Here is a 27127-nt window from a genome sequence, read left to right as displayed (position 1 = left end):
AAAACATTGAAAGGCAATCTCATAGAATCATATTAATAACACTAATACGATGGGCTCCTCACAATACTTTACTTCTTAGAAACCACAGATTCATCCTTTCTGTATTTTTGCAATAGGGCAAAACAAACATAATCTTAAACAACAATCTGGGGCACCTGGGTGGCTCAGTTGGTTGAGCGACCGACTTCGGCTCAGGCCATGATCTCATGGTTGGTGAGTTCGAGCCCCATGTCGGGCTCTGTGCTGACAGCTTGGAGCCTGGAGCCTGCTTTGGATTCTATGTCTCCCTCTCTCTCTGCCCCTCCCCTGCTCATGCTCTGTGTCTGTCTCTCAATAATAAATAAACGTTAAAAAAATTAAAAAAAAAACAACAACAATCTAAAAGTACTGCTGTATTCATAGAAAAAAAAGTACTGTAGTATTGTTAGAAAACCAAGTGAAGATATTTGGAATATGGGTAGTTACCCTGATCTGGAGTTTTGAATGGAATTTTGGAACACTATAATTTACTAAGGGACTAGTATCTCTTATGATGGACATAAATGCAGCCTTTGGAATTTTTTGAGTTTCAGACCCAAACAGTCAAAAGATTTTTGGTCTCTCCTATCTAAAATGGCCTGTAGATAATCTAAATACACCCCAGACTGAATTCATAATCTCTCCTAAATCCTCTTTTCTCTTCTTGTGGGGAAAATCTGGAGATTACTATAATTAGCCTAAACATACATCTGAATTTAAACCCCATCATCTTACATTATGCAAATGCAATAGGTCCCTAAGATATGCCCATTTCCTAAATAATTTCCAGAAATTTTCTATTTTTTTATCACTGCTAGCTCCCATAATTTTTTTCAGCTTTTCAAATAGTGTACATTTCCATGTATTTTCCTTTTCTTTGTCTCATTTTCCTATAATTTTCTCACTACTACTGAAATAATGTTTCTAAAATAAGAATTGGATCATTTCCTTAAAATACTCAGTGGTATCCTATAAATTCCGCACTTCCTACTGTAGCATTTAAGTAATGCATAATCTGGCTCCTATCCACATAGAGAGAATTATCACTAGTTATACCTCAGTACTTTATCTACACTTTAACTATTTATAGCTAACATTTATTGAATGGTTCTTTGTGATAAACTCTCTTCGTTGCATATAACTACATTTAAAAAAATGGAGTGCCCGAGTGGCTCAGCAGGTTAAGTGTCAGACCCTTGATTTCTGAGATGAAGTCCCCTCCTCCCCCATCCCCATCAGGCTCTGAACTAACAGCCCAAATGCTGCTTGGGATCCTCTCTCCCTCTCTCTGCCTCTCCTTTGCACGCACATGTGTGCACATGTGCTCTCTCTATCAAAATAAATAAATAAACATTGATTTTTTTTTTAATTTTTTTTTCAACGTTTATTTATTTTTGGGACAGAGAGAGACAGAGCATGAACGGGGGAGGGGCAGAGAGAGAGGGAGACACAGAATCGGAAACAGGCTCCAGGCTCTGAGCCATCAGCCCAGAGCCTGACGCGGGGCTCGAACTCACGGACCGCGAGATCGTGACCTGGCTGAAGTCGGACGCTTAACCAACTGCGCCACCCAGGCGCCCCAAACATTGATTTTTTTTAAATCACAATTCTATTAGATAGAAAACATTAGTATTCTAGTCTTGCAGATAACTAGGCCCAGAGACATTAAGAAACTTAGGCAACATCACACAGTTAATAAATGTTAGCAGTTAGATGTCGACCCAGCATAGTCTGCTTCAGAGCCACTATGTTCTAACATGATTGGGGAACAATTGTCCCATGACCTGAGTGTTCTGTACCTTTGAGTGTGACATTTCCTCTGCTTGAAAATGTCCCCTCCCCCTGTATGCAAACAGAAACTTCATTTTCCCTTAATATTTCTAGCAATGTTTGCACATATTAACTCTCTGGCATTCTATCCTAATTCTTTTTTTTTAAAATGGTAAAATGAAAATTTAGTGATTTCACTGCCTCAATACCTTGAAGGACTAGTATGTTCTAGCAAAGTTTATATTTTCACTGAATATCACATAGGATGTGTTTTGCACGTGCTGGCTGAATAAGTAAATCAGATTCATGCAATAGTACTGAAAGCCAGAAGCCATAATAATAGGCATGGTGTTGGCAACAGAACCATTGTGGATTAAAGGCTAGAGTTTGTAAGGACTGAATGCAAGGTCTTTTTTCTGGCATTCCATCCCACACAGCTGGGCATTCCCATCCAATACACGGAGATAAGCACGTAACTTTGGGGAAATGGGAAGATTTTATGTTCTTTCTCTCTCAAAATTAATATGTGCTTCTCTTCTATACTTCATTCTTCACATCCATTCTCCATTTGTGTGATCCCATCTGATGCTTTTGGTTTTAACCAATATTTGGTAATCTTTGGTTATCTATCCAAATGTGTATGTGGAGAAGTCTCGTCCTGAATTCTATGCTTTTCCCTAAAATATATTGATAGTCGTAGGCTTGAATTAAAAGATCTGTGTGGATCTTCTCTGATCTATATATATATTTTTAATATTTGGCAACAGTTGAGGAATTATAAATATATATATATATATATGATGTAAAGACAACTTTATTATAATATTTGTTAGATGTCTATTTACTTCATTTTTTTCTTTGCTTCTCAAAATCCTAAAAACTTAATGAAACTAAGTATAACTACTAAAAGGCTTGTAGTTCTATTTTTTGAATGCCAATTTTATAAAATAATGACTAATGCCCAGTATATATGTGTATAGGCATACATACATAAGCACTCACATACACACACACATGCCCATACATACACACACATGTGAAATGGTCACTTAAAAATATTTTTATTTGGGGTAGGTCTGTAAAAGAAGGTCTACATTTTGTGTTCCTTCTATCTTTGTCTGATATTTCAAAGGATTATATGTGTTAACCTTGATTCATTTATGACAGTGTACTTTCTTTAAGTTTTTATTCCAATTCCAGTTAGTTACCACACAGTGTAATAGTCTCAACTGTACAAGTTAGTGTTTCAACTAGGATGGCACAGTTTCATCACATATTAGAATCTTTCTCTTCCATAGGTTGCCTAGTAAACATGCTAATGATTCTACTATAATTATGAATTCCCATCAAAACTCCATTTATTTAAGTATACATTTTTCTATAATCAATCATTAAGATTCAATTTTTCATATGGCCTTAATTAGACTAGTCCTATATTATACATGCACAAATGATGTTAAAATATATCACAGAAATGACTGAAGAACTTTCAACATGATAAAAGCCATCACTAAATCCAATTTCACCTCCTGCATGCTATTAAGAAGAAAGTAGTTGGGGCGCCTGGATGGCGCAGTCGGTTGGGCGTCCGACTTCAGCCAGGTCACGATCTCGCGGTCCGTGAGTTCGAGCCCCGCGTCAGGCTCTGGGCTGATGGCTCGGAGCCTGGAGCCTGTTTCCGATTCTGTGTCTCCCTCTCTCTCTGCCCCTCCCCCGTTCATGCTCTGTCTCTCTCTGTCCCAAAAATAAATAAACGTTGAAGAGTCTATTATAAAAAAAAAAAAAAAAAGAAGAAGAAAGTAGTTATGGGTCCTAGGGCTTCTCTTGACTAGGAGTTCCTCAAGATGGGAAATCTATCTTATTTAGCCCATTTTCTCCTGTACCAATTATTTGCTTTCCATAACAAGAGATAAATAAATGACTTTTAATTAGTTGCAGTTTCTTAAATTATGTTTTTATCAGAATACTGTGAATAGAGCTTAAGGAATTGGAAAAGAAAATATTTATTATCACCTAAGAAAGGCTATTTAGCTGTTGAAGCTTCATGTTTCTCCTTTATAAAGGACAGGAACAATAATTAAATGCTATTACCAATCTCTTAAGGCTGTTATAGGAGATAAATTACCTAGCAGATATTGGTAGTTTCTTATTTGAGATGTGATATACAAATCTTGGGTATTATTAATATCACTTTGTATGCCATGCTAAAAGCATTCCTAACCCACAGCTATAGCATAATAAGAGTGGTTCTCATTTTCTCCATAGGGAGGTCATAAAGAAATAACTTAGAATTCATAGATCTAGAGACAGAAGATTAGAATCATTTTGTTATGTTTATTTCTGGTTTCCTTTACCTTTGTAGACATTGCATTATAATTTTGTAATGTAGACGTTGTATTATAATTTTGTAAGCTAAGTAACTGATTACTCACTCCGGTTTCATTTTCAATCTTGGTTGTAGCAAATACACTCTTTTGTGAAAATAATTACTTTGAATTATTTAAATTGGTATTAAGGCTAATACTGAAGTTAATTAAAACCTTATACTATTAAAATATATATATATCAGGTACCTAAACTATGTTTATACTACTAAATAAATAAATTTAAATACTTTGCTTAGAAAATTGTTTTTTAGGGGCATCTGGCTGGCTCAGTCGGTTAAGCGTCTGACTCTTGATTTTGGCTCAAGTCATGATCTCACAGTTTGTGAGTTCAAGCCCTGCATCACGCTCTGGGCTGACTGCAGTCTGCTTGGGTTTCTCTCTTCCTCACTCTCTCTGCCCCTCTCCCACTTGCACTCATTCTTCTCTCAAAACAAATAAACATTAAAGCAATGTTTTTTTAAGTTTACTTTGTAATGAGTTCATTGAAATCATGATCTGTAGAGTAGTAAGAGTGACCTGATAGAAAGTGCATTCTTATATTTAATTTTAAAGAATAACTTACTAATACTATCTTAATCTTTACATTTGCAAATATTTCTATTAAATGATATTTAAAGTAAGCTTGTCTTTTTCAAATAATAAATATGATATTTTAATGTATTGCATCTTACTTTAAAAAATAATGAGCCTGATAAAAAATTATTTTGGATGATATGAGATATATAATTAATTTGAATGTTGGCAGAAGAAAGATGCAGTAAATATTCTTAAAGTGTGAAAATAAAGTAAGGAAAGCAATTTAGTAATTAGTTGGGAAGAATAGAATATATGTAAATCACATGATCATCTCTCATAGAGACAAATAGTTTTCCACAATTCAATATTTATTAAAGATATAATGAAAACAGCTATCTTCATATAGTAGAGAGTTCCTTAGAGAAACTTAGGGAAGTGTTCAAAGCATGGAAAGTAATTTGATTTTATGATACTGGAATTCAGGAAAAACATCTGGTTGCCCTATACATTTTAGACTCAACAGCAATTAGGTGATATTTAAAATTATGAGATTTCTTTAAACAGGTGCTATGAGGTCGAAAAGATGAGGGGAAAGTGGCAATGTAGACTCACAAGGCCAATTAGTTATTTTGGAAGAAAACCAAGGGAGGAATGTTCAGCCACTATCCAAGTGAAACACCAGTTTAGTTGAGAAAAAAAACTGTCAAACGATGTTGGCAACTCATGTAACTGAGGAATAAATTAATATTAAATTGGAGGAGGATTATATGTAAAATACTGTACAGTTATTTGAAATCAAGATTAAATGAACACAAAATCAAATATATATATATATATATTAATTTAAGAGGTACAAAAGAAAGGTTGAAAACCAGAATTGATCAATAAGATATAATAGTGATCAAAGATACTCTCATAAAGAATACACTAAGCCCATTTGGCTCTATGGTTGGACCCAGAAAGCCTGGTAACAATTATCTTTTTTTTTTAATACAAAGAGTTCTTAAATACAGCCAAACAATCATGGAAAACATCTCAAGTTTTATCACTGGACTATCAAAACATTGATAATAATACTGGAGAGGGATGGTACAGTAGAGAAAACTTTATGAACATTTTTGTTAATATCGAAGCAATCATCTTTGGAAAATTTTAAATAAAAAGTATTAAATAGTTTATGGTAAAAAAAAATCCTAGGTTCCATAAATATAAAGATAACTGAAGAAGGCCAAAGTATTCATAGTATTGGTGTGTATGCATATGCCACACTAAGAAAGAGATTCATATTTCTTACTACAGTAAGAAACACTACTAAGAAACTATATTTTCTCCTCACATGGTCATTGATTATAGATGGAGAAAATAATTTTCCATAATTCAATGCCGATTAAAGATAGAAAGGATCAATCACACCCAGTGTATCTAATAATCCTTTATTTTTCCATTGGTTCAGTAGCAAGAAGACACCCAAATTCACAGATGTTACACTGAATTTAAGGAATAACTGTGAATTTTGAGAAATGTTCCATTCTTTATAATTAAAACATCAAAAGCAATAACATGGAAAATACTGGGGAAAGAAAATTTTCAATGAGGATATTGTTAGGCAGAGGAAGAGTCATTCCCACTTGGACTCCTGATTTCCAAATACATGTGTTCTGCTTTGGGAAAAGCCAGGCCAAATATTGCTATTTGATTCAAAGCATTTATCACATTCTTGGTACAACCCAAATCTCTGCATTTCCCAATACTGTAAAATTATTTTCTTGTTTGAATTAATGTTGTGTAGGGCGTCAGAGAAAATAACTGGAACTCTGGGAAGATGGTGGTGATATAGAGGTCAATTTTAAATCTTCCCAAACAAAGTAACTAGGAAAAGAAAGCCAAAACTCCATAGAAAACGTTTGCAAAAATAAAAAATAGATCTGTCCCTGTTATGTTTTGCCATGCAACAGATTGCTTTAGACATCAGTGCCTTAAAACACACTTTTGATTACAACTCACACTTTTATGAGTCAGGAGTTTGAGTAGGGCTCTGGTTGGCAATTCTATTTCAGGTGGTAATGACTGAGGTCTCTCAGTAGTGTTCAACTGACAAGTGGTCTGGTGTACAGGACAAAACAAAGCACCTCTTGCAGGTCTGGAACCTTGGATAAGATGGCTAAAGGGGTGAAATTAGTTCAAACTACCAATCAGTTGACCTACTTGAGGATGCTCCTATATGGTGGTTGAGAAGTAGTAAGATTTCTTACATGGTTGCTCAGGGCTTCCAGATAAGAGTATTCCAAAAGACAGGACAGCTATCTTCATAGAATAGAGAGTTCCTTAGAGAAACTTAGGGAAGTGTTCAAAGCATGGAAAGTAATTTGATTTTATCATACTGGAATTCAGGAAAAACATCTGGTTGCCCTATACATTTTAGACTCAACAGCAATTAGAAACTTCCAGTTCTAACAGCACTGGTACAGTGTCATTCTACTGGGTGCTATTTATCGAAGCCACCATGAAAACGTCCCAAATTTTAGGTGTAGGGCGAAGGCTCCATCTTTGATTGAAAAATTGTTAAGAATTGGCAGCCATGTTTAATACGCCACATTAAGTGACAACATATTCTAAGAAATGCCAAAATATGAGCAATTGAGAATAAAATAGAATCACAGTAATCCTTACATTGTTTTGAGAAAAGAAGCACCGGAAAGGCAGTTGCTTGTGATAGCCCAGAGGAAAAGAGGGAGCCCAAACTGCTGTTGGAGTGTTACTAGACTTTTTGGAAGTAGGAATTGGGAAGGCAAATTGCTCTTCTCCCATGATTAAGTACCTCCAGGAGTCTCTCTTATCTCTCTGAAAAGCACTACTATCATTCTTCTGTTTTACTTTTTTTTTTCTGCCTGTCCCAACACACGTTCAGTCCATACTAATTCTATCTATTCTAATTTCAAAACACATCCAAAGACTGAGTGTTCTCTTTACCTCCTCTGCTATTACCCTGTTGAAGCTGCCATCATTTCACGCCTCTTTGATTTTAGTATATGTCTTATATGTCTTCCCTGCATCCTCCTTGACTATCTATACTCAAGTCCTCAACATTCCCTTTACATGGCAATTCAGATGCTTCCAGAGGTAGACAGATTAAGGCTCCTTTGAAAAGTAAGTCATATATTTTCACTCTTCTGCTAAAACCTCTCCTAATCTCTCCCATCAAACTGAGGAAATGCCAATCCCTTTAACACAAATGACTCCAACATCCTATAAAATCTAGTTCCTCCAATGCTTTATGATGCATTCATTCTCTACTGCTCTTTCCCTAGTTCACTCTGATGCAGCATGGAGGTGTCTTTGCTGTTCTAGACCATGATGCCTACAGAGCCCACCTCACACCGTTATGCTTTGCTCTTTTCTCCTGTATGCACATGTTCCTTTCTTCAGCTTTTGTTTTTACTTCGCATACCACTTTTTCCATATGTGAATCTCTGACCACCCTACTTATATTTGCAATCCCCTTCTAGACTAGCAGTCCCTAATGTTATCTTTTGCACTTAAAATAACATGCTATATGTTCTACTGATCGTGTATATTTTCCAACATTAGAACGTTACACACCAAAATGTAAACATCGTGAAGCCAGGGCTATGGAAATTTTTATCTCTTTCATTCAATACTTGAAGTTCATTTACTAATACAGATTTAGTACGGTATGGTATAGATGCAGAATGTTGAATACACTTGTGGATGAATGAATGAGTGACAAAATCCCAGTGACTTTTTTATAAAATTACAGAATCTCCGCTTTTCTATTTTAATGTATTTCCAAGAATGTATTTGGTATTTCAGCAAGATATTTTTCAGTTTTGAACTTTGATGACAATGTAGGGGCGATTATTTTCTAAGAAGACATTTTTTAATCAGTATAATTCATATTTATTGTCTGTGAGAATTTTTAGCTAATCCTGTAAGGAGCACAGAACTAGATATATTTGGAAATCTAATTTCACTGATTTGTTGTTAATCTGACTTTTTTGGGGGTCTATGAATGCATGAGAACTAGTTTCTGCTATTTGCAAAGCCTAGAAAAGTAGTGACTTTAGTTCAGATAATTAAATATGTTTTCTCCAAATTTGCCTATATATTGTTATCTACTGAACAGTCCTAGCACCTTCCCTTATTGAAAAATATAACATTTGGCATCATGTAAAAATACAGCTTTGCTATTTTGTGACAATCTATTTTTTTAAATTGCTGACTTTGAAATTAGACTAATAACTGAAAAGTAGAACTTTGATTATTATATTGGTTACCTACCTATATCTATAGAGTATCCTGATTAAAAACACAGGATTGGGGGAAAAAGTTTAATATTGAAATTTTTAGAGTTGATACATATTTAAATTTGTATTTATACAAGACAATACAAATTAATTTCTTGTCTACTTGAAGATGATTTCTGGTAATGAAGCCATCTTGTTCAAAGTATATTCCCTCATAATAATCATTAAACATCCTTCATAAGAGAATATATATTTATTATCTCACATTAAAAATGTTTTCAAAATGTGAGATCTGATTTTATTGGTAAAAATCTCATATAAAAATAGTGTATTTTAAGACATTCATTCCTTTTCCTCTCCTTTTGGTACAGGACTGCTTGAAATATACATTAAGAAATGGTCTCTTTTAGTCTTTGAAACTAGGAATACTTGCCATTTTCAAGAAAGTGAAAATTATAAGTCTCAATCATCCTTTTTAATATTTCCATATAGCTTCATATTTGGAAATTAGAGATTTTATCATGTTTCTGTGGATTTTGGAGACTGATCATTCTTGCTTAGTTCACTTTTGAATTTAATTATTTTCACCCATGTATTGTGGTTTTACAATAGAAAATGGGCATAGCTGCAACATGCACCTCACAGGAGAGTTGTGAACAATTATGGGAAAAAATATGTTGAAAACTTGGCACAGTATATGCCAAAAGCAAATTCTCAATAAATAATGGCAATTTCTATTTTTGAATAAATATTTAAACTTTCAGCTGAAAAGTTTGCATTGATTATATATTACTTATATTGTGCAATACTAGTAAACTCTCATTTGTTTTTTTTTGTGTGTGTTGTGAAATACATTTCATATTTTAAAATATTTTATGCATTGTTTATATAGTTTAAAAGTTGTTTAAGTATATTTTTCTCAGGGCACCTGGGTGGCTCAGTCGGGTAAGCATCCGACATCGGCTCAAGTCATTATCTCACCGTTTGTAGGTTCGAGCCGCACGTCGACCTCTGTCCTGACAGCTCAGAGCCTGGTTCAGATTCTGTCTCCCTCCCTCTCTCCCCCTTCCCCACTCGCACTCTGTCTTTCTCTCTAAAATAAATAAACATTAACAAAAAATTTAAATATATTTTTGTTTGATTTTCTAACAACCAAAAACAAGAAAGGAAAGCAAGTTAATGTCCAATCAAGTTGAATGAAGTATTAAAATATCAGAAAGAAATTTCCTAAGCAGGGACTAGATTATAGGGATTCTCACTGCAAATTTACTACTTTTTCTGCCATACAATAATTATAATTGTATTAATTATAATTGTAAATATAATTGTAATGATTATAAAGATTTGACTAATTATTTGAACTGTGTAAAAGCTTCATTCTATTGGAAATATGACAACATATTTTAGTATGAATTATTTAACTTATTTATAACGATGTTAAGGGGAAAAAATCTAGTGTGATCTAGAAGCAACCATCAGTGCCAGACATGAAAAATATAGTAGTAATAATAACGCAGTTTTTATTATTATTGTAACTGAGAACTTTGAAAGATGTAGAACAGGGTTGTTCTCAACTCGTAATTTTTCCGTCCATAGGGCATTCGGAAATGTCTGGAGGCTTTTTCCAGTTGTCACAACTGGGAGTGAGGGTGCTAATGGCATCTGGTAGGTAGCGGCCAGGGTGGCTACTAAACATCTGACAGTGCGAATACACGGGACAACCCCTCACTAGAACAATCATCCAGCACAAAATGTCAGTAAAATCTAGGTTGAGAAACCCTGATGTATACAAAAATAAAAATAAAATTAACAACAAAAACGTGTTCAGCTGTTACAAGGAAAATATACCCAATGTTACTCAAGAGGTAAGATACTGAAAAGCTCAAGCAAGCCAGAGATGTGGAGAGATTATGAGAGAAATGTTTGTTCTTCACTAGTTCTGTAGGGACACCAAATTCAGCGGTACCCATAGCAGCCACTGAGACACGAAGGCAAGGTTTATAGTGCAAATAATTTGTGTGGAAGATGATCCCAGGTTTTCTTGTGAAGGAAACGCAATAGGTAAGGGGAAGAATGTATGAAGCATGTAACCACTGAGAGTACCTGAAGCGAAATCCTTCTGGAGAACACTATCAGACAGTGAAAATCATATGCCTCAGAGTTATCACAAAATCAAGGACAAGGAGCTGAAGTATTTATTGATACACCAATACCCATGGGTCAATGGATGTGGTCTGTTCCTCTTGGAAAGACTTCCTACACAGGTGGAAACCTACCTTTAGTTACTTTTTTCCCCTCATCGATTTAGGTCTACTTTGGAACCATGGCGGTCACATTCAATCCCTCTGGGACATTATGACTTTATAGCTCCTGAAAGACAACAGGCAGTCAGTTGGAGCTTACTGTGAGAGCCTATGAGAAGAGCCTATGAGACCTAACTGTGCGTTTCTTGGCAACTCCATGGTTTGGAGCCAGGTTTTAGTTATTAGACAACCCTGATAATTGCTCCCACCTCCTTAGGTCTTTCTAGCAGCTAGTGAAATTCACTGCCTGGAGAAAAGACTCAGCCTGATCTGAAAACATATGCTAGATTCACCTGAAGTTGCCTCTATTTTTCCTTTAGTACTATAAAACGAGCCGATATTGCTCTCAAACAGCACTTTTACCATCCATCTTATGAATCTTTAAATAAATTTCCTTATAGGAGTATCAAAAAGAAATTGATCACTACGGGACTTGCTTTGTATCACCTGCTTAATAATTTAATGTGCTAATACAATTACAAGTTAATGCTTCGGTATGATACGAAGGAGGAAATACTCATCATTATCTTCTTTGAAGAATGACTAAAAAGTTTCAACATGTTTTTCCTTGCTATGATCCTGGTGAAATAAAGCTTGAGTAGAAGAAAAAATCTGTTGAAATGTAACTTAACCAAATTTGAAAATCACTCACCCTTAATAAGCAGCAAGAGCCCCGCAGTGTCTTCTTTAATCCCTTTAAATAATTTATCATTTGAATCTCCCCTGCATGGAAGTTATATAGGGGAAGTTAAGGCATTTTTTTCTTCGCATGCCCTTTAGCTTACAATGACATCAAAGATAGATCTGAGCTGCTCAGAATAAATGTCTCCATTTCAGAATACGTGCCCTGTTATATTTAAAGATGCTACATTACAAAATGGCTTATTTGACAAGACCACAGGATTTATTTTAAGAGGTGAAAATAGTACATTCAACATTGGCTTTGATTTTTATTTCTGCATTTAGCATGGCTTTGATAGACTAAGCATATCAATTTTGGTTCACTTAAAAAATTCATAAGCAATTGCTTTTCTATTCAAAGCTATGACATAATAAGAAAATTGAATCTTTTCCAAAAGTATGATGAAAATGTCTATAACAGAGAAACCCCAGTCTCACATGTATTCATGAGTGTTACTGAAACGCTTCAATTTGCAATATATAATAATAGAATCTTCAGTTATAGAATTCACATTTTTGTTTTACTTCTTTACTTAGCATTCATTAAAATTTTTTTAATATTCAAAAGACAAACATAAATCATAAATGAAAGTATAAATCAACTAGCATTTTAAGTTTATTAAAATTAAAACCTCAACCATGAGCATTTATTATTTCAAGGGTCCTGAAATTCACTCTGCCAAGCATCTGGGATGGTACCATTTGTGATCCTAATGATTTAAATTTTTGATGAATTCTAATATAAGTAAGAAAAGATGGTGTATCTCCTCATCTCCTCACTCTCCTCATGAGTGTAACCTTCAACATAAGTATCATTCATTTTTCCAAGAGACAACATCCCTATTTTATTCAGTTAAATATCAATGGGTATTTTGTGATAAATTTGTTTAAAAATTAGCTTAGCAACATAAGGAACAAGTATCACTTGCTGATACATACATCATCTTTGTAAGTAGAATAGAAAGAAGAAATTTAGGGGCGCCTGGGTGGCTCAGTCGGTTGAGCGTCTGGCTTCAACTCAGGTCATGATGTCATGATTTGCGAGTTTGAGCCCTGTGTAGGGCTCTGTGCTGATAGCTCAGAGCCTTGAGCCTGCTTCAGATTCTGTGTCTCCCTCTCTCTCTGCTCCTCCCCCCCTCATGCTCTGTCTCTCTCTCTCTCTGTCTCTCAAAAAATAAAAATAAACATTAAAAAAAAGAAAGAAGAAATTTCATAAGCAAAATATTATTAGAGAAGCTTCTAAGAATGACCATGAGAATATAATATTAAACCAGATAAATGTAAGACTTCAGTGTTTTCCTTCTAAAAGATGAACTTGTCAATGTGGATCACCAATCCAATGACTGTATGAACTGTGCCAAAATATTAAATCTTATTTAATTTTCAAATATATCCATTTGCTTCCATATATAAGAAGTTTGGTAGAGAAAAAAGAGAAAAGCAACTCTACTATTGTATTATTCTTGCAGTTTTTTTTTTTTTTTTAACTTTAACTCATAGGTAACATTTTATAAGGTCCCCACCAGTTTGGTGGTTTGTACTATTTCGGTGCCATTAGGATGCAACACTCTACCTTTAAATCAAATAGCATGTGTTAGTTGTTATGTCAAAATTTTAGTTATGTACATGAACAAATTAAGATGCATCATGGACTGTCTGCTAAAAAAATAAATAAGAAAAGCATTACCCGAGATCTATTTTCTTGTATATTTTGAGGATGCATATCTTTCCAACTCATCAGTGATGAAACAACTTAGAGAGACAGCGCATGAGCGGGGGAGGGGCAGGGAGAGAGGGAGACACAGAATCCGAAGCAGGCTCTGGGCTCCGAGCTGTCAGCACAGAACCCAACACGGGGCTCGAACCCATGAGCCTTGAGATCATGACCTGAGCCGATGTTGGACACTTAACTGACTGGGCCACCCAGGCGCCAAAGACTCATTTTTTTATAGAGATACACATATGTACATACATATATTCTTTTAGAAGTATTTTTACTTTCTTGAAATAAATTTATTCATAAAATAATTTAATGTAAAGTATTATATTGACAAGACTGTCCTCAAAGTATTATTTTAGCAGGCATTTCACATAATATTAGTTACATATTTTCCTAGCATGTTAACATTTAATTGAATCATTTCAAAAAATCTGTTATGTAGGTACAATCATTAATATTTTATTATTTTTTACAGATATTTAACAAATTAAAGAATTTTTTTCAGAGTAACTGCAATAGTGTGTCTACATATGTCTCTAATGTGACTTCCATCGTACTTCAATGGTAGTTAAAACAAATACTTTTTCTTTTGAGTCTCTAGAATTAGGGAAAATCAACCTACAAATTATATATTACATATTAAATTGTAAATGAATAAGAATTATAATACTTATAATTATTGATTTTATAAATATTAATGTATAATTAATGATAAGTAATTATTGTTTTAAGTTTATTTATTTATTTTGAGAGAGGGAGACAGAAAATCCCAAGCAGGCTCCAGGCTCTGAGCTTCCAGCATAGAGCCCGACATGGGGCTCAAACTCATGAATCATGGGATTGTGACCTGAGTTGAAACCAAGAGTCAGATGCCTAACTGAATGAGCCTCCCAGGTGCCCCTCCAATTTTTAAAATACTTAAATTTCTATTGGCATTTTACCAAGCAGGTAGGTTTGGGTTGTATTTCATGAGATTGCCTCTTTCTTCATAAATCTATTGATTACCATAAGCTTTTAATACCTTAGGAAATCCTTGGACAAGTGAAGTGAAAATCAGTGATGAGTACAACTGAACTTGGCCAAGATGAGGAGCACAGCCAATGCATAACTAGGACCCTACTCCTTTATTTAGAGAATAGTATTTTCTCTCTAAGGATATGTTCATTCCCAAATATCTGGCTCCACTCAAAACAAAACAAAACAGAACAAAAAACAAAAAAACAAAAAACCGGGCAACTGGATAGCTCAGTCGGTTAAACATCTAGCTCTTGATTTCGGCTCAGGTCATGATCCCAAGGCTGTGGGATTGAACCCTGTGTCAGGCTCTGAACTGTGCATGGAGCCTGCTTAAGATTCTCTCTCTCTTCTTCGATTCCTCTCCCGGACTCACTCTCTGTCTGTCTCTCTGTCTCTCTCTCTGTCTCTGTCTCTCTCTCAAAAAACAAAACAAAAAAATCTCCGTCAAATAGCTGCAAGCATATGGCTGCACCCAGCAGCATACACTTAAGACTCCTTCATAAGTATCATGTCACTGAAGGGATATTTGTAAACATTTGTACCATGTATTTTTGCATATCTTTGTATGTTCTTTTGTACACTGTGCTAGTCAAGTGTCCCATGGAAGAATTGTGTCAGCTTTACTGTAACAGGATTCCTTTTCTTTTTAAAATTTTAAAGCAACCAGTTTATTTTATTGGAGTAAGAACCCCAATTTTTAGGTGCACAATACAATATTATTTTTTTATTTTTTGAATGTGTATTATTTGAGAAAGAGACAGAGAGCAAGCAGGGGAGGAGCAGAGGGACAGGGAGACGCAGAATCCGAAGCAGGCTCCAGGCTCTGAGTGGTCAGCACAGAGCCCGACGCAGGGCTCCAACCCACAGACTGAGAGATCATGACCCGAGCCAAAGTCGGCCGCCTAACCAACTGAGCCACCCAGGCACTCCAATATACATTATTAACTGTAGTGCAGCTCTTGTCACTTCTCTACCAAAAAGCCTATTATTTGATACATTGTGTCTTAGGATTCAAGTCCTGCTCCTACTTCTAACAAGCTATATAACAGTGAACAAATCAACTAACATTTCTGAGCTTCAGTTTACTCAGCATTAAAATGTTAATAATATTGCCTGTTTATATTCACCTGCTAGTAAATATATTATCAGAAGAAATATCACTCACATGATTAAATGGTAAACACTATGATTCTATGAATATAAAATCTCAGTATCAATTCAAATTCTTATGTATGGAGTGCATCTCTACAGAAATGGCCTCTGAAACAGTGAACAATAAAATATTTAACTTCATGCCAGTATTCTTTCTCTTAAAATAGATTAAAATGTAGAAAAATAACAAGAATTACCGATTTTCTTCATTCAATTGTTAAAATTCTCTAGAACATTTAAAAATATCTCTTGGCTAGACTCATAGATTCATGCCCTCTGCTTAATTATTCCCTATTCAAGGGAAATAAGAGAACTTCATTGCATTTTATGTAGAGCCCTTCAACTACTAAATTAGAAAATTTTGCACACTTGCCTAACACAGAAGAGAGATATAAATAGAACACATTCAACTTCTTGGAAGCACAGTCTCTATAAAGAGAAAACAGCCTGTATTTACAGCTATCAGGAGACAAATGCCTGATAAGATGTAAACTTCTTTTTTTGCAGTTAATCATTTTGTTCTTCTTACAATAATGCTTATTTTGTTGCCAGTCAACCAAAATGTGTCCTTGAGGTAATCAGTTTAAAAACGAGGCAGCTCTCGCTAACACTTCTACTTCATACTGAGAATTTTTCATATTATTTGCACAAGCAGCTTGCATCATTCTAACAAATTAGTAGATCAAATATACCATATTATAAGTACATTAATAGTTTGATAACAGACAGCCAAGTTTACCTGGGCTTTAATAAATGGAGAGGGTGGTGTCTCCAAGATGGCAGAGTATGAGTCCCTAACCCCTGTCCCCTGACAAAGATCAATAATCAGACTGCTATCCACAAAGAGCACTCCAGAGTACACTTAAAAGCCTCAGCAACACAGTTAAACAAAAAACCTGACAATAATTACACAAAAAGGGGAGGGAGCTTCATTTTTGTCTTATCACAGCACCTCTAAGTCAATGTTGCTCATTGCCAAGAAGTAACTCTCTAACTGGAAAGAGTCTCCTTCACCAGGAAAGGGAAGGCAGAGTGAGGAACCAGCATCCCCTGCCTTCAGGGACACCACATGAAGGACCCAGTTCAGTTTTACCCTATCTAGAGAAGGGCAAGGCTGAGATGTAGAGATTCGGCTAGCAACAAGGAAGAAAAGCAGGGGATATCAGCATCAGCCAATGCATCAGAGCAATCTTAATAAGCAACATGTTGAATGATTAGAATTCCAAATCAGATAACACATGGAGAGTATCCACGGGGCTTTCAGACAGAGGATTCTAAATAGATACTAAATTCCTCAATACTCATCTCAACCTTCTCGTTCTTTCTTAAGTCAGCATCACATACCTTCTTCATGGCAGACAATATTATTTGCTTATCGAGAGGCCATTTCACATTTTCCTTATGAAAACAAAACAAAATAAAGCCAAAATATTTTGCTGGGTGACAATGATAACCCCATGCAACTTTCCCAGATAGTTGTTTTCTCAGCTTAGTTTGCAAACTAGACATGGCTATGGATATATATATATATATATATATATATATATATATATATATATTTTTTTTTTTTTTTTTTTTGAGAGAGAGAGAGAGCAAGCAAGCCAGCAAGTGTGAGTGAAGGAGAGGGGCAGCCGGAGAGGGAGTGAGAGAATCTCTGTGCTGAGTGCAAAGCCTTACACAGGACTCGTTCCCATGTCCCTGAGATCATGACCTGAACTGAAATCAAGAGTCAGATGCTCAAATGACTAAACCACCCAGGTGTCCCAGCTATGAACATATTTCTATCTCCCATAAGGCAATAAGCCAGGCTTCTGGTGGGCTTCTGAGAGAGAAAAGATCCATGTGAAGAAAAGCCCCTTTGCTTACCATGCACTGTCTGAATTTGCACTGAAGAGTGCAACTGAATGAGGAGACAGCATAATGAGATTCAGGGCAAAACACTGAGAATGGTTGAAAAGAGGGATAGGTTAATTTGTTGACCTTCTGTAAGATTCCCTGGAAGCAGGATAATTAAGTATTTATTTCTTTAGCCACTATTAGTTGGGTGTTCTGATATTTGCAATTGGTATAATACTAAATGAGTAATCAAAAAAAATGCTATACCTGTACATACTAATTTTCTTCTAAAATCATGGTTACTAATATGCTGCACTTTAATTCAATGGTGTTACTATTAACTATTCAATTTATGAAGCCAATACTGCCTGGCAAATCTAGGAAATGAATATATACATCAGGCTGATTCCTTCCCTTCAGAGGTCTTTCAACAATATTGCAGAGATAAGAGCAAGATTGTATGTCACCTTTTGGGCAAGACTTTCTTACTTCTCCTCAAACTCTCTCCTTTCCTTCTGATTCTGAAGGATCATGTAAATGCCTCTAAAATGGCAACCTGTGCATATTTCAGTGTGCTTACAATAATTTTTTTCAAGAGACAATATAACTTAGTAACACCGTCTTATTCAATGCCCTTCACAGAATAGTGCCCACTCACTTTCTTCATATACTCATACATTAATTTGTTTATTATTATTATTATTATCATCATTATTAATTTGTTTATTTAATAGACATTTCTTGAATAGTAATGATGGGAAGATTCTCGATGGGGATAGGCATATTTTGAAAGGTTAGGAAGACATGCTTCTTAGGCTTCTAGGAGCTCTTGGTTTACTTTTCCAAATAAAGAAATGCACAGTATACATTTAGAGTACATTAAAACAAATGCATTATTAAAATAATAAACAAAAAAAACCACCACCATGATTAACAACAATAATTAACTCTGCCATAAAGATTTGGAAAGTAATTCAAATTCACACAAAAAGATATATATAAGCTCAGCTGTGAAGAGCGTGTTGTGTTTGAAAGAAGGAGGAGGAGGGCATCGTGGAAGTATGAGGACCATGGTGACTTAAACAGCTTGGAGTTTTCAGAAGAAAAACACATTTCTTGATGTGTTACTAGTTTGGACAGTGCAATAATCTTAGAGATTTTTGACGTTAATTTGAAGATGTGTATATAAGATGTAACCAGCGAAAGACTATGGTATCTACATCTGAATCTCATATACTGTTTTAGACATTAGAGGTGGTTACTGTGTGTCTGGTTTTCTTTTCTCTCCAGGAACATGGGAAGATCAAACTTCCATGTTCCCTTGAAGTTTAATATGGCTGTGTAGCCACCCACAATTTGTTGGGGTCTTTCCTATGTTCCCCAAATCCCAAAGTTGCTTTCACACTGCCAGGATGTTGTATCTCTTCTCAGATTTAACAGGGTAATTGTAAATTACATCGTGTTTAATGCAAACATACCCTCTTTTCTAATATTTTGACCTCTTCCTAATACTTTTTTTAGATACATGACAGTGCCAACTCTTTTCCATCTTGAAAGAAAACAAAAAACATTAACAAAACTAATAACAAAATACCCTTCCTTTCACCCTCTATGCCTTCCAATGACTGACTCTCCTTATCTTTCAAAGATCTTACTTAGCCAATACGAAATGGCTATTGCAAATGGTTACTCTATTCAGTTTTACATCTAAGATTCACTGAAGCCACTATCACCTGCGGTCTAGGTGTTGACTTGATCAAGCTCTCATCATGGCATATTATATTATACTAATAATTTTATATTTTTTGATATGGGCATTTATTGTATCTATATACACATTTTTTGAAATTTGGCTATAATTAAATTTTTGTGTGCCTTTACCAACGAGTATATGATTTAGCCAATTCAAAATTTGGGGGGAAGGTAATACAAACTGTTGGCATTCTCATGGAGCTGGAATGACAAAAATTGGTAATGATGGGCTATTAAGAAATGGTATGTGGTAAATAATCTAGGATTCCATTGAGACATCCAAAACACAGTCTTTATTCTAGAAATCATGGTAAAGTACATATAACGTCTTCTCAAAAATTAAAAATCAATTTAGAATCACTTAAATCCCTTATTAGATTAATATTGTCAGCTAATACCTTAATTGATTTTCAGATTCAAAATGTATTCTACTTTGAAACTGGTTTACATTTTTCAGAATACAAATATTACTACAACTTCAACAATGTCACAATTCTTAATGGCGAAAATCAAGAAAAAATGAGAAAATAACATATTGCTTTGAAATACTGCAATAAGTTAGTCACTGACATTTGTAAATAAATGATGTAATATGGAAAATGATGGATTCCCTTTAAATTTTTGAGAGAAATGACTACTGGTCCACAACCCTATGTCCAACCATTGTATCCCCCAAATAGAGAAAAATAGACATTTGAGCTAAACACACGTTGAGAAATTTGACACCAAGAGAACAGCACGAAAACAAATGTTTTCAAAGTTCTTGAAGCTTGTGGATAATGTTCACTGATAAAAGAGCAAAGACTAAACTTCATCATTTTTTTTAAGTTTTTACTTTTATTTTTCTCTTGCTTAATTTTCCTAATGTTACAAAATGTTTTTGAGCGGAAAATGTTTAACCACTTAAATTTGTGATTAGTGAAAGTGGCAAATTGACGTATTTCCTTTATTTTATTTGGTATTGTATATTTAGGCAGATTATTCTTTACTTCCTCCTGACTCTTTTTCCTTCCAGCGGACTATTTTTTAAGCTGTCATTTCCTCTTTAGTTAGTTGAAAGCTCTATAGTATAGGTCTACTTTTTGACATATATACTAAAATATATCTCGTATGTTTGACCTAAAGTTAAATAATAAATTTTAACAACTTAAAGAACTTAGTATGAATGAACTATATTCACAAGATGAAAGTAGCACTCATTTATATGGCATTGTAATTATCAGAAACTATTCTGCATGCTTTAAATATAAGTATTTATGCATTGTCATGCATTTACTTTCCAAATATTTATATTCCTAATTCTCCATATTTTACATTAGAGATTTTACATTAGAAGAATATTTAAGTCAGAGAATAAATTATAAATTCTGGGTTTCTTTCCAAGAAGTATGTCTCAGTTATTAGAAGCCATTGAAGGCCCCAATCCTATGGCAAACACTTAAAATACAATTAAGGAAAAAATATATATAGGGGCCTCTGGGTGGCTCAGTCTGACCTTTGATTTCAGCTAAGGTCGTGATCTCATGGTTTGTGGGTTCGAGTTCCATGTGGGTGGGGCTCCACGCTGATGGTGCAGAGCCTTCTGGGATTCTCTCTCTCCCTCTCTCTCTGCCCTTCCCCCACTTGCTGTCTATCCCTCTCTCTTTCTCAGAAAGAAATAAGTAAACATTTTAATAAAGTAAAAAGAAAAAATATATCTAAAAGGGTCATTCCTAGTGGAACTGAGATATTTGACCAATTCAAACCTGAGGACATTTACTGAATCTGAATTTATCTGTGGTTTGTGCATGTTTTAGGCTCAAGGACTCTACTAGGCTTTCCATAGGAAGAGGAGAAGCTTGTGATGGCCCTCTGGGCTGGCAGAATTAATCATAATGTAGAAAAGCAACAGATGCATAATGTAGAAAAGCAATCAGTTTTAATCATGAGACATTTATAGAAGATGGAGCAGTGTATTGAGCTGGAAAAGGATGGAAGGGTCCAGAAGAGTAGAATTAAATCTTCTATACATAACCCTTTGCTATCTAAGAGACAAAGTCCTAACAGACAAACTGATATCAAAAACATGACATGTCTCACCTTCAAGTCATTCAAAACTAAGTAGAAGGGCAATACTATAATTAAGCTGCAGACCAGACCATCTCAACACAGCTAACTCCTTGCTCCTTATCCTACAGTTCTTTTCAAATAATATCATCTTTACAAACAGGAGACTCAGTAATACCCGTGGTCCATGCATATGTGTGGCTGATGCTTTCTACAGAAACAAAGTAAAATTAACAAACTCAACCCCTGTATATAGCATATAAAATGCCTCTGGATCTACTTTAAGCACTTAATAAAACTCTTCAAATTTTCCCTGTGAAATAGGTTATATATAGCCTTGGCTAAGCTTATATCATCTTGGTTAACCCTTGTGCTACAGTCTCTGACTCCATATTTTACCTCCCTTCATTCTCCCCAGGCCTGATTATCACTCTGCCTACAGATGAAGGATGAGTAGGGCTGGTAAAGAGACAGAGATTTAGTCCTAAAAATCTGAATTCTGCAGTCCTTAGGATGCATTTCCACAATAAAACAATATAATAAAAAAAAAGAGTAAGTTAATTTTTAGGGTAGAATACAGAAGTCTTTGACGTATACAATGGCTGACTAGCTACTTATCTATATATACGCACATACACATTATACATAATTATATATTATACTTATAATTACTTATGATTTACTATGTATTAATAATACTTAAATACCTATAATTATAAGTATATACTTAAAATGAATAATATACACTTATAATTTAATGTTACACTATATATAATGTGTAATTTATAGGTTGATTTTTCTTAATTCTGGCTACAGGAAAGAGAATATTTAAGCTATAATCGAAGTACTACAAAAGTCACATTAGAGATACATTTAGACACACTATTGCACTGTCACTCAGAATAAATTCTTTAATTTGTTAAGGGTATGTAAATAAAATGTACTTTAAAGATTTCTTGAAATGGTTTAATGAAGTGTTATTTTAAAAGCACTAGGTACATATTTAACTAATCTTATGTGAAATGCAGCCTAAAATAATACTTTGAGGTCAGTCTTGTGAATATAACGACTTACATGAAATTATTTTAGGAAGAAATTTATTTCTATTATGTAGATTTTCTGAATTAATTAATTTTGAATGGTGAAACCTAAGATATATATATATATATATATATATATATATACATATTCATTTATCCATCTATCTGAATGAAATATTAGTCTTAAAAAAGAAGGAAATCTTGCCTTCTTTTATGAATAAACTTGAGGACAAACCATTTATCTTTATCAGGATAAATGTTGAAGATACTGCACTAACAGAAATAAACCAGTCATTGATGGACGCATACTATATGATGCCACTTCTGTGAGGTATGTACAAGAGTCAAACCCAAAGAAGCAGCGTAGAACGGTGGTTGTTATGTTATAATATAACATAGATTCCTAAATGCATTATACAATGACTCAATCTGAAAGTCTACAAGTTACTTTGACAACGGAGTACGTGAGATCTCAATGCAGCAGAGACATGCATGAGATATTTTTTGAAAGTTATTTTTCTTTATTTAAGTAGTCTCTACACCCAACAGAGAGCTCAAACTCATGACCCCAAGATCAAGAGTTGCATGGTCTTGTGACTGAGCCAACCAGGACCCCTTGCATGAGATATTTTCATGTAAACCGCATATGTCGTGAAGGTGCTTAGATTTCCATTTGTGGACTCCGCATTTGAACAAGCTTGCTTTGAGTGAACTGGCATCTGTGAATGAATCTGAAGTCTACTTCAATACAGACCACAACATCAACAGTTAAATGAAAAATGTATTCTGGGCATCACAGAAGTCAGTCACATGACAAAAGGACACTAGAACATTTAAAAAGAAAACTTAGTGAAGTACTTTCTCACACCACTGTATGACTCACAGTGATAGCAATATTGCAGTGGCAATCAAATGAGCTCAGAGACGCATGATCCTAGAGAGAAACACACAGGCTCCAGTGCAGATAGAAGTTGGGCTAGTGAGTGTGCGGGCTGAGATTGATTGGATTTTTGAGGTGAAATGTAACTCTTTTATTATGACACTGTCATCTCTATGCCAAATAGAAATGGACATAGAAACTGATAATATTCTTTATGATATTATAATATAAATTCCCAGCTGCAGTTTGTGGGCTCTCCCTCAAGCTTAACCGAATGTCCATGTGTTATCCCACTTTTGGAAAGGCATGGAGACATAGATAAACAGATTGATGACAGATAGTCCATGGTATTTTGTTAAGGTAGACATAGCAAACTAGGATAAATACCTTGATCTGAAGTAGGAGAACCAAGAGTCCAGATGGAAATGACTATGATGAGATGGAAATACGGACTTCATTAGGACACACAACTCAGACACACATCAGCAGAAGGGCTAGGAAGAAAGTAGTGAATAAGACGGATGTAACCCTAATTCTCATTAACAGACTAGTCTGTTAATAAATACAACCCATTATTTTTAATGTAAATACATACAGATTAACTTGTACCCCAAATCCCTGCTTTCCCTTAACCTATCACAGGCCTATTCTAATTTTAATAAATGCATGTATGCATTACTATTTTAAAATTTTTTTAATGTTTATTTATTTTTGAGACAAAGAGAGACAGAGCACGAAAGGGGGAGGGGCAGAGAGAGGGAGACACAGAATCCAAAGCAGGCTCCAGGCTCTGAGCTGTCAGCACAGAGCCCGACGTGGGGCTCGAACTCACCGACTGTGAGATCATGACCTGAGCTGAAGTCGGTCGCTCAACAGACTAAGCCACTCAGGCGCCCCATGCATTACTATTTTAATAGGATCCTAATCTTTCATTTTATGGGTATGTAATAGTTTTATTAAAAATACTACTTTTGGGCAGTTAGGTTCTTTCTAAGGATCACTACCATAAAAGCTCCACGGTGCAGTGTTTAAGGTGTTAGATTTGCCTGGGATTAAAATTTTGCCGCTGAAGACTTACTGCCATCATATACGTGTGCTTTTGGCATATTAAAATGGTACTGGGAAAAGTTTCAGAAATCATCAATAAGCCAACTCATGCAGTCTGAAGAGGGGACCAACCTTTTCACAAAAATTCTTATTATTCTACTTATTATATAAGGGAATAACACTACCATGAAAATAAATTCAGGCAGGTATTGTATTTGTTATTGAAATACCTTAATGACGCTTATTTAATATTAAGGTTGTGAGTTTTTGTATTTTGTACAATAGTATAAGTGTTTATTCCTCATTAATTAGTATACTGAAAGTCAATACCAATGCAATATATTTCTGCAATTTAAAAAAAAAAATTTTAAATGTTTATTTATTTTTGAGAGAGACACAGAGCATGAGCAGGGGAGGGGCAGAGAGAGAGACAGACAGACAGACAGACAGAACTAAAAGTAGGCTCCAGGCTCTGAGCTGTCAGCACAGAGTCCAACGGACTCACAGACAGCAAGATCATGACCTGAGCTCAAGTCCAAAGCTTAACCGACTGAGTCACCCAGGAGCCCCTCTGCAACTTTTATTGGAGTTTATCTTAATATTTTATATGTGATGAAATGTTGACTGGTACATATAAAAAATGCCAAAAGTCTTAGATAGGAAATAGTTCTCTGCAGCAGTTTCATAAAATGTCTATACCTTTATTACAAAATCAAGAAACTTTTTTTTTCTTCTCTGTAACCATTAACAAAGGCAATTTTGGCCACATTTATGAAAAACCATAAAAACAGATTTCATATTACAAGTTGTTTCGAGATGGATTAAATTTCCTCTCTTTCCTCTCAGTTTGTTTTTTAAAGCTGACTAAATTTGGGGCACCTGGGTGGCTCACTTTGTTGGGCGTCCAACTTCGGCTCAGGTCATGATCTCATGGTTTGTGAGTTCAAGCCCTGACAGCTCAGAGCCTGGAGCCTCCTTCGGATTCTGTGTCTCCCTCTCTCTGGGCCCCTTCCCCACTCGTGATGTCTCTGTCTCTCATAAATAATAAATAAACTTAAAAAAAAAGCAGGCTAAATTTATTTCTAGTTAGAAGAGTCCTACCTGCAGTTTTATTTACTAGTTCATGAACTGTTTTATTAAAAATATTTTATTTTAACAGAGTTTCAATTATTCTGCCACTTATGCCTCAACATTAGAGTTTTTTACTACACTATCCTTCTTTGAAATGGATTTCTCTATATCTGATTAAAGCTTCCGGTAATGATGGAGCTTCTCTCGTGTATAGTTCATACCTCATGTGGACTTTGATACGTTCAACAGGCTTTGAGAAAGAAGCTGATAAGTTAAGCTCACTGTCAGTTTCTTGGATGTGTTTGTATTACCCATCTCTTGGTATATTTACAGCTGTGTGATTCAAAGGACGCCCTCCTTTAGTCCTTTAGTGTGGCTAAATAATTAATGTAGTAAATAAAGAAAAAAAAAAAAAAGGTTGCAGGGGAATAGTGCTAGGTCTCCTTATTTTTTTCTTACGTCTTTTTTCACAAAAGCACAGATGTACCAGAGCAAAATACACCAAGGATCTGGTTTGCCTTCTCCCAGTAAGGAGAAATTCAGAGTAGAGTCAGGAGACCTGACGGTTACTGTATAATTTGCAAGGGGAGCAAAGAGCATGCTACAAGAGGAAAGCATACACTGTGTAATGAATAATTGGTTCCCTTTTATGCTTTTCTGGCATTTACTAGGTTATTGGCATCAACCAAGTAGCAGATGAGTAAATCAAATACTTGTATTCTCCAGAGCCATTTAAGAAGGGAGAAGAAAACATAGAAAAGATTTGTCATAAAAATACCATCATCCCTGTGCTAAAGTGGTTTGTTAATATGTGTGGTTGCATGTTTGTCCTGCAAAAGGACCTCAGGCTTGTTGGCTGAGTCTCTAAGTTCCATCCAGTTCTAGAGCACTGTGGACTTTTAGGGGGTTTCCAGGTACCTGTTGACTCGTTCTTGAGTCAAGGTTGAGATTGGATTTCTCAACATGTTGCGCTAGATTTTTACATTTTCGGGCTTCTACCTGGCATGTGCTGTCTTTATCTGTCTCTTTTGGAATTCTGCTAGAAAGGAGCTTCTTCTCTGCAAATTAAGGAGATCTTCTCCGGCCCTCTTTTCTAATCACAGCATGAAGTTGCCCCCACCAAAAGCACTTTTTTTTTTAATTTCCTACATTAGGTCTCTGCATGGAGCAGGTGCAAATGTAAACATGGGAAAAGTAACCGCGCCCAGAAATTCTGAGCCTTAGCAAAGCAGGCCTGTGTTCAAGAAGAGCAACTTGTACAAGAAAGATCTGTAGCCTTCAGGCTTCTACTGTGTCTGCTGTCAGTGTAGTTTTTATACCCGGGATAAGAAGGTGCCTTTATTATGCTATGTGTTCAGGTACAAGTTGACCATAGCAGGGATTTCCAATGGATAGTCTGGGTCGACCGTCCCCCATTTTCCTGTGTGAATGTGTGTTTATATGGATTCAGGGGATGTGTACTAGAAGGTCCCTCTGAAGATGACTTAAAATAATGGTAGACAGGTGGTTAAGAATGTAGGATCTTTGGCCACTGTTAAAAATTGCTCTACAAATATTAAGAAAGAAAGGTTAATATACACCAGGCAGAGGGGAATGTGATGAAAGAAAAATCCCACTTTAGGAGGG

The sequence above is a fragment of the Lynx canadensis genome, chromosome A1, assembly GCF_007474595.2.
Source record: "Lynx canadensis isolate LIC74 chromosome A1, mLynCan4.pri.v2, whole genome shotgun sequence".
In the NCBI taxonomy this organism is placed as follows: domain Eukaryota; kingdom Metazoa; phylum Chordata; class Mammalia; order Carnivora; family Felidae; genus Lynx; species Lynx canadensis.
This window is presented reverse-complemented; position numbering follows the sequence as displayed.